The sequence below is a fragment of the Suncus etruscus genome, chromosome 13, assembly GCF_024139225.1.
Source record: "Suncus etruscus isolate mSunEtr1 chromosome 13, mSunEtr1.pri.cur, whole genome shotgun sequence".
In the NCBI taxonomy this organism is placed as follows: domain Eukaryota; kingdom Metazoa; phylum Chordata; class Mammalia; order Eulipotyphla; family Soricidae; genus Suncus; species Suncus etruscus.
The window spans coordinates 32,127,014-32,142,989 of record NC_064860.1 but is presented as its reverse complement, the minus strand read 5'-3'; the positions used below and the strand labels follow the sequence as shown (position 1 = coordinate 32,142,989).

The following is a 15,976-nucleotide window of genomic DNA, read 5'->3' as shown; positions in this document are numbered from 1 at the left end:
TTCTCAATTTTATAGAAAAATGCAGAAATATGAGCTAAAACAAAGCAATTCATGTCCCAAGATTCAATGAAAAAGGAGGGAGCCCCTATAATAAGATAAAAATAACATTAAAAAAAAAAAGAAAAGAGGGGCCGGTGAGGTGGCGCTAGAGGTAAGGTATCTGCCTTGCAAGCGCTAGCCAAGGAAGGACCACAGTTCAATACCAAGGAGTCCCATATGGTCCCCCCAAGCCAGGGGCAATTTCTGAGCACTTAACCAGGAGTAACCCCTGAGCATCAAACGGGTGTGACCCAAAAAACAAAAAAACAAAACAAAAAAAAAAAGAAAAGGAGGGGCAGCAGTTTTTTGTTTGTTTGTTTGTTTGTTTTTGTTTTTGCATAGGTGCAGCAAAGGTTGGGGGAAATTAGAAAGGAAAAACCCTTGGCCTAAAAAAATAGGGTGTCCCTACCCATGGAAGCATCCTGTCATAAGACCAACTACAGGCTCTGGGCACAGTAATTATCTAATCCTAAAATCTTTATTCATGATCCCAGGAAAAGTTCTCCTCAATCATAGTTGTCCTAGTCAGGCTTCTATAATTAGAGATCTTGGTTTTGCACAGATCCTATGTTGAAGCCACTGTGTCACAGAAAGTCTTCTGATTTCATCTCTCTGGTAGGTGGCAAGGCAGGGAAACCTGCCCTGAAAGCAAGTTGTTGCTGTTTCCTAGTCACCATTGTGCTATCACTCCAGCCCCAAAAGTAGGATATTTTTTTTTTGGATTTTTTTTCTTAAAAAATATGGAAAGCTTCACAAATTTGCGTGTCATCCTTGCGCAGGGGCCATGCTAATCTTCTCTGTATTGTTCCAATTTTAGTATATGTGCTGCCGAAGTGAGCACAAGATTTTTTTTGTTTTGTTTTGTTTTGTTTTGTTTTTTTGGGTCACACTTGGTAATGTTCAGGGGTTATTCCTGGCTTTGCACTCAGCCTCTGGCAGGCTTAGGGGACCATATGGGGTGCAGGGAATCAAACCACAGTCAGTCCTGGTCGGCTGTGTGCAAGGCAAATGCTCTACTGCTGTGCTATCTCTCCAGTCCCTAAAAGTAGGATTTTTAAACTTAAGATTCTTTTATGCCCAGGGCATCTGAAAATTTTCTAAGGGTAGGTGGATGCTAAAAATATTAAGGAACTGTTTTCCACATTTTCCTTTTCTTTATATGTTCTTTCCTAAAGCTTATAATACCTTTCTGTCCTCCCTATTTTTATTTATTATTTATTTTTTAATTTAAACTCCATGGTTACAAGGTTGTTCATAATACAGTTCTCACCCACCACAGATAAAGTTGTTCATAATTAAGTTACAACTGTCATATAATGTACAACTTTTACCAGTGTGCATTTTTTGCCATCAATATTTCTCTTTCACCCTCTCACTCTCCCTGATGCTTCCCTATTTATTTATTTATCTATTTATTTATTTATTTATGGTTTTTGGTTTTTGGGTCACACCCGGCAGCGCTCAGGGGTTACTCCTGGCTCTACTCTCAAAAATCACCCCTGGCAGGCTCGGGGGACCATATGGGTTGCTGGAATTCGAACCACAGTCCTTCTGCATGCAAAGCAAATGCCTTACCTCCATGCTATCTGTTCCGGCCCCATGTTGCTTCCCTATTTTTAAAAGAAAGTCTTACCTTTTACCTAACTCAAATCTTTCTGTAGTACAACATACTGGAAAGTTAAAGACAAAACATTTCAGAATACTCAATAAAGAAGGGGCAATTTGAAACATTCATGCTTTAATCAACATTGCTATCTCAAATTAAAAAAAAAATTCTCATTGGATGGACTCACCTCCATCCTTTCTGTTAGTGTTTCATGAAAGAAAAATCATGGCCCTGAAAACAACTGCAGAATGGTTAGCTGAACGATGGTGAAATTTCTGAATGAATGTTGCTCCTTGTTGATTAGAGCCAAAAACAGCATCTCTCAGGACAGCTAGGAGAAGGAGAAAGGTCAGGGGGTGAAGGTGGTGTTCAAAGGACTGGAGCACATGTTTTGCTTATAGGAGCCTGAGGTTGATTCCTGGCACTATATGGTCCCCCAGAGTCCATGGAATGTCACCCAGACACCAAATAAGGAAAAAGAAAATAATGAAGAGACAATGGAGATACAGAAAATGGTGGTAATCTTTTTTCATCCCAGCAACTTATTTGAGACAGGTCTAATGCCTGAATGCTATATATATATATATTTCATATTTGAATGCTTTTCTATGACAGGAACCCACAGTATTTTCACTTTCTCTATTTGGAGAAAAAGAAACATTTTCCTTACCTATTTTGGCTTGAATTTTATTCATTTTGGAGTGCATCTCCCCTGCATGAATTCAATAATTACAGAGATGAAGGTTGTAACAGCTGTCACTCAACCATAACTGATAGATCAACAGGATGTTTTCAGGCATATGGGATGCTAAAGATTAAACCTGGGTCTGCTGTGTGCAAGTCAAGCAAGCTACCTGCTGTACCAAATCTTAGTACATTTTAAATTTCCTAAATCGTAAAAAAAATATCTTTTACTGACTTTTTGTTTGTTTGTTTTGTTTTTGGGTCACACCCGGCAGCGCTTGAGGTGGTCCTTAAACTATGGCCCGCGGGCCACATATTGTATTTGTATCTGTTTTGTTTCTTCATTGCAAAATAAGATATATGCAGTGTGCATAAGAATTCGTTCATAAGTTTTGTTTTTACTATAGTCAGACCCTCCAATGGTCTGAGGGACAGTGAACTGGCCCCCTGTTTAAAAACTTTGAGGACCCCTGGAGGGTTACGCCTGGCTCTATGCTCAGAAATCGCCCCTGGCAGGCACAGGGGACCATATGGGAAGCCAGGATTCGAACCACCGTCCTTCTGCATGAAAGGTAAATGCTTTACCTCCATGCTATCTCTCCGGCCCCCATCTTTTACTGACTTTTGATCTATATTCTCCTCAATGTATGTAAGAGGGATGATGTAAGTTTAGGAATGTGACCCAATTGCTGGAGCATGTATGAAGACTTGGGATCCTGGCCCAGTACCACCTGGTGTGACTCCTATTTTAAAAAATAATATATATGAAATTTATATAGAATTATAATGGTTTTATTTCTAAAGTATTGCAAATATTGGGGCCAGAACAATAACACAGCTGTAGGGCATTTGCCTTGCACACAGCCAACCCAGGATTGACCCAGGTTCAATTACCAGCATTCCATATGGTCCCCCAAAGCTACTAGCAACAATTTCTCAGCACAGAGCCAATAATATCCCCTGAGTGCCACTGAGTGTGGTGTAAAAACAGACAAATAAAAGTATTGCAAATATTACCATATGTTGAAAATTTTGTCCTTTTTGGTTATTTAAAATATATAAAAGTAAAGATTCTAAGAATTCTCAGTTATATTTCAGTTTACAAAATTTGGGGGAGGGTAATAGAATAAAGGAAATTTTGACAATTTCAAGGACGCCTTGGCAATGCTTAGGGATTTCTCTTGGTTCTGCACTTAGGAATCACTCCTGGTGGTGCTCAGGGGAACTATTTGTGTTGCCAGGGGATGAACTATAGTCAGCTGCATGGAAGACAAGTACTATTCCCAACTAGTACAGTAACCCCTGTACTCTTTACCTGGTTCCAAGTTAAATTCTTTTGTTTGTTTGTTTGTTTGTTTCTATGCTATATCCAGCAGTGCTCAGGAGTTACAGCTGGCTCTGCTCTCAGAAATTACTCCTGGCAGGCTTGGGGAACCAATATGGGATGCTGGAGATTGAATTGAACCTGGGTTAGACATGTGTAAGAAATAATGCCCTACCTTGTACATCGCTACAGCCCCTCCAGTTAAATTCATTTTCTTCTTCTTCTTTTATTTTTTTTTAATTTTTTTTCTTTTCTTTCTTTTTTTTTTTTGTTTCAGTTCTTTTTTTTTTTTTTGGTTTTTGGGCCACACCTGGCGGTGCGGTTACTCCTGGCTGTCTGCTCAGAAATAGCTCCTGGCAGGCACACGGGGGACCATATGGGACACCAGTATTCGAACCAACCACCTTTGGTCCTGGATTGGCTGCTTGCAAGGCAAACACCGCTGTGCTATCTCTCCGGGCCCTCCAGTTAAATTCTTAACCTACCCTGGAGGTTCACAAGGATTGAAATGAAATGAAATGAAATGAAATGAGTTCAATGCCTCTTCTTCTCCTTTTGACTGTAGAGAGGCTTCTCTTTCAAAATTATAAATTTATCAGATGTGTTTATATCTCTTCTACCTGAGATTTCACTAAAATAATGTAAAAAAATGTTTTAATTAGCTATGTGTACCATTACATTGAATCCAGACATAAAGACTACTAGATAAAAGATTTCTGGAATATGCTGGAATAATTTTCTGTAGTCTGGAAAGTTTTTGAGGTGATGGCTGAGGCAGGATGAAAACTGTCAGTCTAAGAACTGTTAGCACCAGAAGGAAGAGCCTGTGAAAGCCTTCTCAAGTTTAGTTCTAAGAGCAGGTCAGTCAATGCAGGGAGGCCAGGGGCCTCCTGCTCTGATGCACACTTGATATTTGATTTCATTTCTGGATTTACTATAGTAAAACAAAAGATTATCTTTTTTATCTGATAAGAAAAATTAAAGTCATAGATTGATAAAAGAATAGCTCTATAACCCCACAAAGACTAAGACAAAACCCAGAAACTACAAAAAGGGAAAGATTTGACTTCATGGGGCCTGCGTGGTGGCATTAGAGGTAAGGTGTCTGCCTTGCCAGTGCTAGCCTAGGACAGACTGCGGTTCAATCCTCCAGTGTCCCATATGGTCCCCCAAGCCAGGAGCACCTTCTGAGCGCATAGCCAGGAGTAACGCCTGAGCGTCACCTGGTGTGACTCAAAAACCATAAAAAAAAATGATTCGACTTCATAAAGATTTGAGATATTTATATCACCTTTTAAACTCTGCCCTTTTCAGACTGTGGCCCCCTACCAACCTTGTTTCTTTTCTGTAGTTCTCTTTTCCTTCTTGTTGAACTCTTAGTCTTGTGCTATCGCCTCCCATGTATGAAATCTTCACATATAATCCTGCTGTAGAATATTCTGGGAGCTTACAAAAAGCCCAATGGAGATTCATTGAGTTATACAATGAAAGGCACCATCATTGATAATAAATATTCAAAGGTTGGGAACATGAAAAGAATCCTCCAGATAGGCACCTGAAAGAGAGAGGTCATAGAGAAGACTGAACTTGACTCTGTCAGCAAACTAGAGTATCTCTGTGGAAATGTTCTTTTTCTTCTTTCAGTTTCACTCTCATTTTTTCTAGTTTCATTCTTCTTATGCCAAAAAAAAAAAAAAATCAGACTCTTTGGGTAGAATAGAGTGGGTGGTATGGCCCATACCAGGTGGTGTTTAGGGATTCCTTTTGGCTCTGTGCTCAGGAATCATTCCTGTCAGTAAAGGCAGGTTTACCTCAGACTTTGCTCCCAAGGGTTGGGCCCCATCTAGACCTCAGATCTTTAGTTAGTCTCAATATTTGCATATTGAGTTCAAGGTCCAAAGTATTGGGCCAGTCGAGATACTTTTTCTACAGCATGATCTCTGCTGCCAAGGAAACTAGACCCATTAAGGTACTGTCAAAACAAAATATCAGGAAAATTGTGTCTTTGTTTTTCCTAACATTATCCCCACACTGCTTAGGAGATCATATGGTTAAGATCTCAATGAATCAACTGTAAGAAGCTTCTAACACTGTTTCATTTCACTTGCTTCCCCAAGTTCCCTCATTTCTATTAGTGAATACCCATTCACACCCATCCCCCACATCCCCCTCCTGTCTCTGAGTGGAGGGCAAAGGATTCTCTGGCCTCTTTTTTACTAGCCCATTCAAATCCTTCTCTAAGGTTTGTATCCAGCATAGGGTGCCAGGCCCATATTTTAATAAGGACCATGGTGGGTGTTACCATGTAGCTGTGATCTATCTATTAAAAGTGGCAAAAACTGTCTTTGCTGTGAGAATGGTCACTTCTTCCTCTTTGAATGATGTCACATTCTTTCTGATCCTTGGGGATAGAAAATGTGGAAATTCTTGAAATGAAAAGAGAAGTGAGCATTCAGAAATTCACCCCTTTCTTCCTATTTCTCACTATTCCTTCACACCTGACTCGCTGGCAGTTCCATAATGTTCTTTTTTTGTTTGTTTGTTTTTGGGTCACACCGGCTGTGCTCAGGGGTTACTCCTGGCTCTGTGCTCAGAAACCATATAGGATGCCGGGATTCAAACCACTGTCCTTCCTGGGTTGGTTGTGTGCATGGCAAATGCTCTATCGTTGTGCTATCTCTCAGGCCCCCAGTTCCATAATGTTCTAACCTGCCTTTCCTCACTCTCTCTGGTCATCTATGGATCTTTCTTCCTGACAGGATCAGACTTTATGCCATTTCCTCATGACACTTTCTTTGACTTTTCTGATCCCCAACTTCCTCCTCCCTTCTTTGAACACCTATTGTGTGTGCCTCTCCTTTGGCAGAAAACCTTACTCCCTGATTTATTGAGTATGAGAGATATCAGGGCAAATAGTTAAATATGAATCTTCAGGATAGTGAAAAAGATTAGAAACTGGGTGAATTTGCCTCAAGGTTATGAAAAGAAAGAATTCTAGGTAGAGCACTGGTTGGAAACTATTCTGAGGTCATGAACACTATCTCCCCTCTCTTCTCTTTGTTTATTTTTAATAAACTTTGTTGATGGTTTTAGAATGACTTTTCAGTATAAATGGTTGTAAAGAAAAAAAATAACCCTAGGAACACAAAAACGCATGGGGAAAAATATGGAGATTCCTCAAAAAACTGGAAATTGAGCTCCCATTTGATTCAACTATACCACTCCTAGGGTATGGAAAAACAAACAAACAAACAGACAAACAAACAACCCCACAAAAATGTCTTATACACACTTATATTCATTGCAGCTCTATTTACAATAGCCAGAATCTGGAAACAACCCAGATGCCTGACAACAGATGAGTTGCTAAAGAAGCTGTGGTACATATACACAATGAAATACTAAGCAGCCACCAGAAGAGATGAGGCCATGAAAGTTTCTTATACATGGATGGACATGGAATCTATTATGCTGAGTGAAATGAGTCAGAGGAAGAGAGAGACACACAGAGAACAGTTTCACTCATCTCTGGATTTTAAGACAATTAAGACATTATTGAAATAATTCTCAGAATTGAGGGCTGGAAGGACCCGTTTACGGTATGCTCACCACAAAAGTGGTGAGTTCAGTTAGAGAAATTACACTGAGAACCATCATAACAATGTCAAAAAGTGAGGGCAGTAGAAAGCCTGTCTGGAATACAGGTGGGGGGTGAGAAGGGAAATGGGGGCATCAGTGATGGGAATGTTGCACTGGTGAAGGGGAGGTGTACTTTTTACGACTAAAACCCAACTACAATCATGTTTGTAATCACAGTGTTTAAATAAAGATATTACTTATTAAAGAAAAAGAAAAAAGTTAAGACATTGGGGGCAGAGAGATAGTATGGTGAGTAAGGCACTTGTCTTGCTCACTGCCAACCCAGGTTTGATCCTTGTCATTTTTTATAGTTCCCTTAGCACTACTGAGAGTAATTCTTGAATGCAAAGGTAGAAGTAAACTTTGAGCACTGACAGTGTGGTTTAAATACCAAACCAAACCGAACCAAGCAAACAAACAAAAAACACATTAAGATATGATTTAATAAGCAGACAGAAATCAAAGCAGGCAGGATCTAGGATACTCTTGGGGTTCCCTGTACTAAGACATCAAAAGTACAGTGGAGGCTAGAGAGAGATATAATATTATCAGATAGGGCTTTTGAATTGCATGTGGCTGACCTTGGTTCGATTCCCTGTACCACATATGGTCCCCCAATATTGTCAGGAGTGAACCTTGAGAACTCTGCCAGGAATAAGCCCTGAGCATAGCTGGGTGTGTTTCCACCCCTCTCCTTCTCCCACCCCACCAAAAGAAAAAAAAGAAAGAAAGAAAGCAAAGAAAAGCTGCTGTTAAAAAGTTGCTTTTTGGGGCTGGCGAGGTGGCGCTAGAGATAAGGTGCCTGCCTTGCAAGCGCTAGCCAAGGAAGGACTGTGGTTTGATCCCCTGGTGTCCCATATGGTCCCCCCAAGCCAGGGGCGATTTCTGAGCTCTTAGCCAGGAGTAACCCCTGAGCATCAAACGGGTGTGGCCGAAAAAACAAAAAAGAAAAAAAAAGTTGCTTTTTAAAAAACTACTTGTGGTCTTTACCCTTTTAAGCAGAACAGAAAGTGACCTAGGGTAAATCCACATTCCAGCCATTCCTTCCCACATTCAACTCTACTCCCCACTGCCCCACCACTAAGGTCTCTTTAGGGAGAGCTTACTTTTATCTCAGTTCCCCAAACTTCTTCTTTGGTACTTTTCTTACTTGAGGGTCTCACTGCTCTGTTTTTCGTTCTCAAAGAGAGAGAAACCAGTCAGGCAGGAATTATACATTTCTTTGGCATTTGTATAGAACTTATAGAAGGATTTTGTCCACAGGTTCATCTTCAAGGATGTTACTACCCACAGGGCTGACTTTTAGATGTGAAAATATAACTTTCTGGAAATGAAAAGTTAGCACTCAATTTTTTTTTTTTAAACCTAGAAGGGCCGGAAAGATAGCATAGCGGTAGGGCATTTGCCTGGCATGCAGCCAACCCAGGACAGAGGGTGGTTCGAATCCCAGGCATCCCTGTGCCTGCCAGGAGTGATTTCTTTTCTTTTTTCTTTTTTTTTGTTTTTTGTTTTTTTTTGTTTTTGTTTTTTGGGCCACACCCGGCGGTGCTCAGGGGTTACTCCTGGCTGTCTGCTCAGAAGTAGTTCCTGGCAGGCACGGGGAACCATATGGGACACCGGGATTCGAACCAACCACCTTTGGTCCTGGATCGGCTGCTTGCAAGGCAAACGCCGCTGTGCTATCTCTCCGGGCCCCAGGAGTGATTTCTGAGCAAAGCCAGGAGTAACTCCCAAGTGCTACCAGGTGTGACTCCAAAAAACAAAAACAAAAATAAAATAAAATAAAATGAAATAATAAAATTAAATTAAATAAAAAAAAAAAACCCTAGAAGTCAATCCTCCCCATCCACACCCTCCCTAAAACACAGTCATATATATATACTCTATTTCACAGTCCCTCTCTCAGCCTTAGTTTGGCCCAATCTACATGAATCTCCTCTTTTTGTTTCCAGAAGTATCCTTGAGACTATGGTTAAAGAAAATTTTAAATAGGAGACAGTTGGCACCCTCAATTTCACAGCCTTTACCTTCCTGCCAGCTCTGCACTCTGGGTCTCTCTAATGTTGGTTCCAAAACAAAAATTGTTCTTTGGAGAGAACTGAAATCTGGGGTCAGGGAATCTAAAAGAAAGAGTGAAACCACTGACTTCAAAACAATGACAGGTTTCTTTGAGGTGTTGGGTGTCTCAAGAATCCCTTACCCTTCCCAGAGAAATCAGTTTAGGTTCCAGGAGGGATTTAGCCAGAAGGTGCAGTGAAGGCCCTTCCTGGCCCCGAATTCTGCTCTTGATGTTGTGGTACTTGTGTGGTACTTGTTTAAATCCAACTTTTTCTTTCTTTCTTTCTTTCTTTCTTTCTTTCTTTCTTTCTTTCTTTCTTTCTTTCTTTCTTTCTTTCTTTCTTTCTTTCTTTCTTTCTTTCTTTCTTTCTTTCTTTCTTTCTTTCTTTCTTTCTTTCTTTCTTTCTTTCTTTCTTTCTTTCTTTCTTTCTTTCTTTCTTTCTTTCTTTCTTTCTTTCTTTCTTTCTTTCTTTCTTTCTTTCTTTCTTTCTTTCTTTCTTTCTTTCTCTTTCTTTCTTTCTTTCTTTCTTTCTCTCTCTCTCTCTTTCTTTCTTTCTTTCTTTCTTTCTTTCTTTCTTTCTTTCTTTCTTTCTTTCTTTCTTTCTTTCTTTCTTTCTTTCTTTCTTTCTTTCTTTCTTCTTTCTTTCTTTCTTTCTCTCTCTCTCTCTCTTTCTTTCTTTCTTTCTTTCTTTCTTTCTTTCTTTCTTTCTTTCTTTCTTTCTTTCTTTCTTTCTTTCTTTCTTTCTTTCTTTCTTTCTTTCTTTCTTTCTTTCTTTCTTTCTTTCTTTCTTCCTTCCTTCCTTCCTTCCTTCCTTCCTTCCTTCCTTCCTTCCTTCCTTCTTTCTTTCCTTTCTTTTTTTTGTTTTTTGGGCCACACGGGTGACACTCAGGGGTTACTCCTGGCTATGAGCTCAGAAATCGCGCCTGGCTTGGGGGGGCCATATGGGACAATGGGGAATCGAAAAGCAGTCCATCCAAGGCAGGCACCTTACCTCTAGTGCCACCACGCTGGCCCCAATTCAACTTTTCTTAAGAGGGTTCAAACAGTCAAGTAGATACATCTATGTTAAATTCTCTCTATGCCTGTCTAATAATTACTAGTACCTATAATTATATCTTAATCTATAGAAAGAAAGTAAATGATAGAGAATAATGATCTTTGGGGGTGTGGGGAGGTGGCTCAAAATCATCATGCTCAGGAATCATTTCTATTGGTGCTTAGGGACCTTCTGTGGGGCTGGGGATTCAACTGTGCTTGGCAGCATACAAGGCAAGTGCCTTATTTCTGACCTATACTATCTTCCTAAGCCACTAAGTTTATTTCCCTAAGCTCCCTAAGAATTGATGAGACTAAAGACAATTTTCTGGTCAAGTTTCTTCTGTGGGGAAAGTCCATATTTTCCTACAATAAAAGATAATTAGTTCGGTTCACTTTCAGATCACAGTATTAAAGACCTTCACAGAAATATCTAGTGAAACATTTGATCAAATATCTGGGTATTATTACATAGTCAAGTTGACACATCAAATCAAACATCAACTATGCTCACCAAGTCTTCTGAAATGATCAGATTATATGTCGAGAGCTACTTTGGGCATTTTTCTTTTCCTTTTGCTCACTTTCATTTTTCTTTAAACAGACTCCATTCCTTGCCTCAGTGTGTGCTCCTACAACTGCCATACATAGAGCCTCAATTTCAATTCATTTTATTTTATTTTACTGTTTTTATTTGGGGGGGGTCCCATACCAGGTGACGCTCAGGGGTTACTTCTGGTTATGCACTCAGAAATCACTCCTGGCTTGGGGGAACAAATGAAACTCTGGGGGATCGAACCAAAGTCCGTCCTAGATCAGCAAGGTTTGTAAGGCAAAAGCCCTACCACTTGTGCCACCACTTTGGCCCTTAATTCATTTTATTTTTTTTAAACATTTTAATTGTGATTTTCCAAGTTGCTTATAATACAGTTGTTTTAGGCATTAAATGTTAAAACAAATAATATAGGCATTAAATATAGATTTGGAACCAACTTGGCGACTTAGCAGTTTTATAAGGTAAAGTTCTCAGCTAGACTTTTTCTGGTGTCAAGTTTTGCTTTGGCTCTGTGCCATCAGGCAGAAAGGGGAATTTGCCCCACCCATTCTAAGAAGACCAGAATTGGGGCCTGATCCAACTGACTGGGAATACATCGCGATCATTTTCTGTGGGTTATTTACTAGAGGAGGTGGGCAGTTTTACTGCTAAGAAGATGGTGGATGTAGGTTTTAATTCATTTTAACACATGTAGATAGAGATCATATTTTGGCACATTTTTCTTTGAATCTTTTCATTATTTTGTGTCTGCAAGACAGGGCAAAGTGGCACTGACTATTAATCATTTCCTGTTAGCACTCTGTTTTTAGTCCTCATGATTTAACTAGCATGGTGTTTCACAGTCAAACCCACTCATCCACGATTAGTTTAATTTCCTTGCTTTCAAATGTCTTGCTTTTGATGTTCTTCTATTGAAACACATGGCTATGGTACACTAGGACAGCACCTGAGCAGGAGGACCTCATATTGTTTTCTTTTAACAGAAAAGGGAATTCAGGGCATGGGGTTGGGGGAGACCCCATGTAGAAGGCCTCCTCCCTAACTTGGGTGCGCTGGGAGACTTGATAGGACCCCAGCCTTCCCCTCTTCTGTCCCCGGCCTCCAGGCTTTCTGGGGTGGCAGCCCAGGCGGCCAGACAGGGTGGGTGTCGGGGGGGTCCCTCCTGGATGGGGTCCCAAGCTTTCCCCACCCTTCCCTCAGCTCTGGGGTGGGAAGGGCACAGGGTGTAGGGCGGGCAGATCCTGGCTTCCGGCTCTCTCTCGATCCTCTCGAGCTGGAGGCTAGCTCTAGCCGGCATGGGGTTGGGGGAGACCCCATGTGGAAGGCCTTCTCCCTAACTTGGGTGCGCTGGGAGCCTTGATAGGCCCCCAGCCTTCCCCTCTCTGCCCCGGCCTCCAGGCCTTCTGGGGTGGCAGCTCAGGCGGCCAGAAATGGTGGGTCCTAACTTGGGTTGTGCTGAGATTTGCTCGGTTGCGCTAAGTTTATCACTGGCAATTTCTGACCACTCTGCATATGGAAAACTGAGCCCCCCCCCCCCGTGTGCACTGCACATATTAAGAGTATTCCTTATCTTTATGTTATGTTTTGCGTATCCAGAATGTCCATTTTGTATTCTGCCCTTTCCCACACGCCTACAAAGCTCATTTTTACTCCTTAACTCTCTCACCCCACCAAACATCACGAACACACATTACTCTTTTTAACTTCAGTATTGCACAATCGTAATCACAGACTAAAGCCGTGCATTGTGTGTAACAACCCCAAACTGTTTCAAATGGACACGTATTTCTTTAGAATATTTTGTGTTTTTTCTCTGACAACTATAAGTCTTACTAAATATTCTCTTATACAGTGACGATTCTAACCACTTTTTATCTTCTCTTTATGAGCTGTTCAACGAGAAATTTTGGTGAGAGTCCCCAGTTTAATCCTTATGATTGAACCATGTTATGGGGATTGTTGGACTTGTTCTTATGGCCCCCATATGCACCAAGAACGTCACGTGGCATTGCTCCTTTTTTGCATAGGCACATTAAAATGGGAAAATACTATACATACAAATAAGATCCTATCTAATAGAGATTGGAATACACAAATCTTGTAGTGCAAAGGGACCTTACACCCTGAACATTGACATAATGACCTGGCACAGGTCTCAGAAGAAAGGGCATTTTCCATTCACCCCTGAACCAGGGAAGCCATCCACGAAACATCCAGGTTTGTCTATAACGTCACCTGGAAGCAATCCTCTACCAGGGAAGACCCTAGCACTGCTCTGACATCAACCTGCTCAAAAGAGACTTCCCTTAACACTGAGAAGACTTTTTTTTTTAATTATCTTTATTTAAATACCGTGATTACAAACATGATTATAGTTGTATGATTACAGTCATGTAAAGAACACCCCCCTTCACCAGTGCAACATTCCCACCACCAATTTCCCAGATATCCCTCCTTCCCACCCCCCCCACACCTGAACTCGAGACAGGCTTTCTACTTCCCTCATTACACTGAGAAGACTTAACAACAACAACAACCTGCTTACAGGACCTGCTTACAGGACAGGGCTTCCTGCATTGCCCTTTAATGGTGAGGTGAAACGAGAGGATGGTCCACATCCTGTCTTCAATGTAGGATATGCAGATTCCAGGATCTTTAATACAGAAACATGATACCAACAACAGAGACTGTGTGAAAAGTGTGTTGGCACTACAAACAATGTCTTGGATTGGACGATCTAGCTTGCCTGGAGCCTAGAGTTGGTCTTATGCCAGGAAACTCTTTGTATTTAGGCCAAGGTTATTCCTTTCCATGCCTCTCATATTTTGGTGGGCCTATGCAAACAAGAATTGCCACTCTAACACCGTTTTTACTGTGCTCCTTTGACTCTAATCCTTAAAAAAAACCCACTTAAAATTTGAGGTTAACTTAAGCTAATATGCATGTACATGGAAATGTACTACTATTCCTCTAATGTTTAAGGAGTTACGTAAGTTTTATGGCTTTAGATTGCCTTGTGTGCTGTTAAGAAATATTATAATGTGTTACAATCTGGGGATTTGAGGGACAAAGTAATTGTACATGGATTTTGTTTTATTTATCTTAATGTTCTTCGGCTGAAAGTTCAAAGTTGAGATATCAGCAAGGGGACTTCTTCTGAGAATTATGTTAGGGGTGATTGTCCTTCCACTGTAACTTTACCTTGTCCTCTTTCTTTGCATCTTTGTTCTCATAATTAAAAATAAAAAAAATAAAAAAAATATGTTATTTTTATAGAATTATGTTAGGGGTGATTGTCCTTCCACTGTAACTTTACCTTGTCCTCTTTCTTTGCATCTTTGTTCTCATAATTAAAAATAAAAAAATAAAAATAAATAAATAAAAATAAAAAATCCTAAATGGAACAAAGAAAGCCTCTTCAACAAGTGGTGTTGGCAAAACTGGGTAGCCACTTGCAAAAAATTGAACTTAGACCCCCAGCTAACATCATGTACGAAGGTAAAATCCAAATGGATTAAAGACCTCGATATCAGCCCCAAAACCATAAGTTATATAGAACAATACGTAGGTAAAACACTCCAGGACATTGAGGCTAAAGGCATCTTCAAGGAAGAAACTGCACTCTCCAAGCAAGTGAAAGCAGAAATTAACAGATGAGAATATATTAAGCTGAGAAGCTTCTGCACCTCAAAGGAAATAGTGCCCAAGATACAAGAGCCACCCACTGAGTGGGAGAAACTATTCACCCAATACCCATCAGATAAGGGGCTAATCTCCAAAATATACAAGGCACTGACAGAACTTTACAAGAAAAAAACATCTAATCCCATCAAAAAATGGGGAGAAGAAATGAACAGACACTTTGACAAAGAAGAAATACAGATGGCCAAAAGACACATGAAAAAGTGCTCCACATCACTAATCATCAGGGAGATGCAAATCAAAACAACGATGAGATACCACCTCACACCACAGAGAATGGCACACATCACAAAGAATGAGAATAAACAGTGTTGGCGGGGATGTGGGGAGAAAGGAACTCTTATCCACTGCTGGTGGGAATGCTGTCTAGTTCAACCTTTATGGAAAGCGATATGGAGATTCCTCCAAAAACTGGAAATCGAGCTCCCATATGATCCAGCTATACCCTAGGAACACAAAAATACAATACAAAAACCCCTTCCTTACACCTATATTCATTGCAGCACTATTTACCATAGCAAGACTCTGGAAACAACCAAGATGCCCTTTAACAGACGAATGGCTAAAGAAACTGTGGTACATATACACAATGGAATATTATGCAGCTGTCAGGAGAGATGAAGTCATGAAATTTTCCTATACATGGATGTACACGGAATCTATTATGCTGAGTGAAATAAGTCAGAGAGAGAGAGAAAAACGCAGAATGGTCTCACACATTTATGGGTTTTAAGAAAAATGAAAGACATTCTTGCAATAATAACTTTCAGACACAAAAGAGAAAAGAGCTGGAAGTTCCAGCTCACCTCAGGAAGCTCATCACAAAGAGTGATGAGTTTAGTTGGATAAATAACTACATTTTGAACTGTCCTAATAATGAGAATGTATGAGGGAAATTGAGAACCTGTTTAGAGTACAGGCGGGGGTCGGGTGGGGAGGAGGGAGACTTGGGACATTGGTGATGGGAATGTTGCACTGGTGATGGGTGGTGTTAAAAAAAAAAAAAGAAAAAGTATAAAAGATGCACTACAATTTAGGATTAACTGGAAAAAAAAAAGAAATTGTCATAATATATAATAGAAAATATTCTTTCAATTTTATAAAGTCCACCATGAGGTATTAGAAAAATATATCAGGTGTGTAGAAAAAAATGTAAAAAATAAAAATAAAAAAAAGAAAAGGGAATTTATTTAAGAGGCAATATTTCATCTGAATATTTGGTGCTAATTATAATAATATTGGAAATTATAGAATGTTTATAAAGTTTAGTTGTTATAAAACTACATACAATTCTGCATCTTATACATGAAATGGAAACTATATACGCTCAAA

At 40.1% G+C, this 15,976-nt stretch overlaps 1 non-coding gene across 1 annotated transcript; it reads right to left on the bottom strand.

Annotated features, from left to right (window-relative positions):
- Window positions 1–773: 773 nt before the first annotated feature.
- LOC126026574 (U6 spliceosomal RNA) lies at window positions 774–880 on the bottom strand. Its single transcript, XR_007501798.1, has one exon. It is a non-coding gene; the product is annotated as a U6 spliceosomal RNA (small nuclear RNA).
- Window positions 881–15,976: the final 15,096 nt, after the last annotated feature.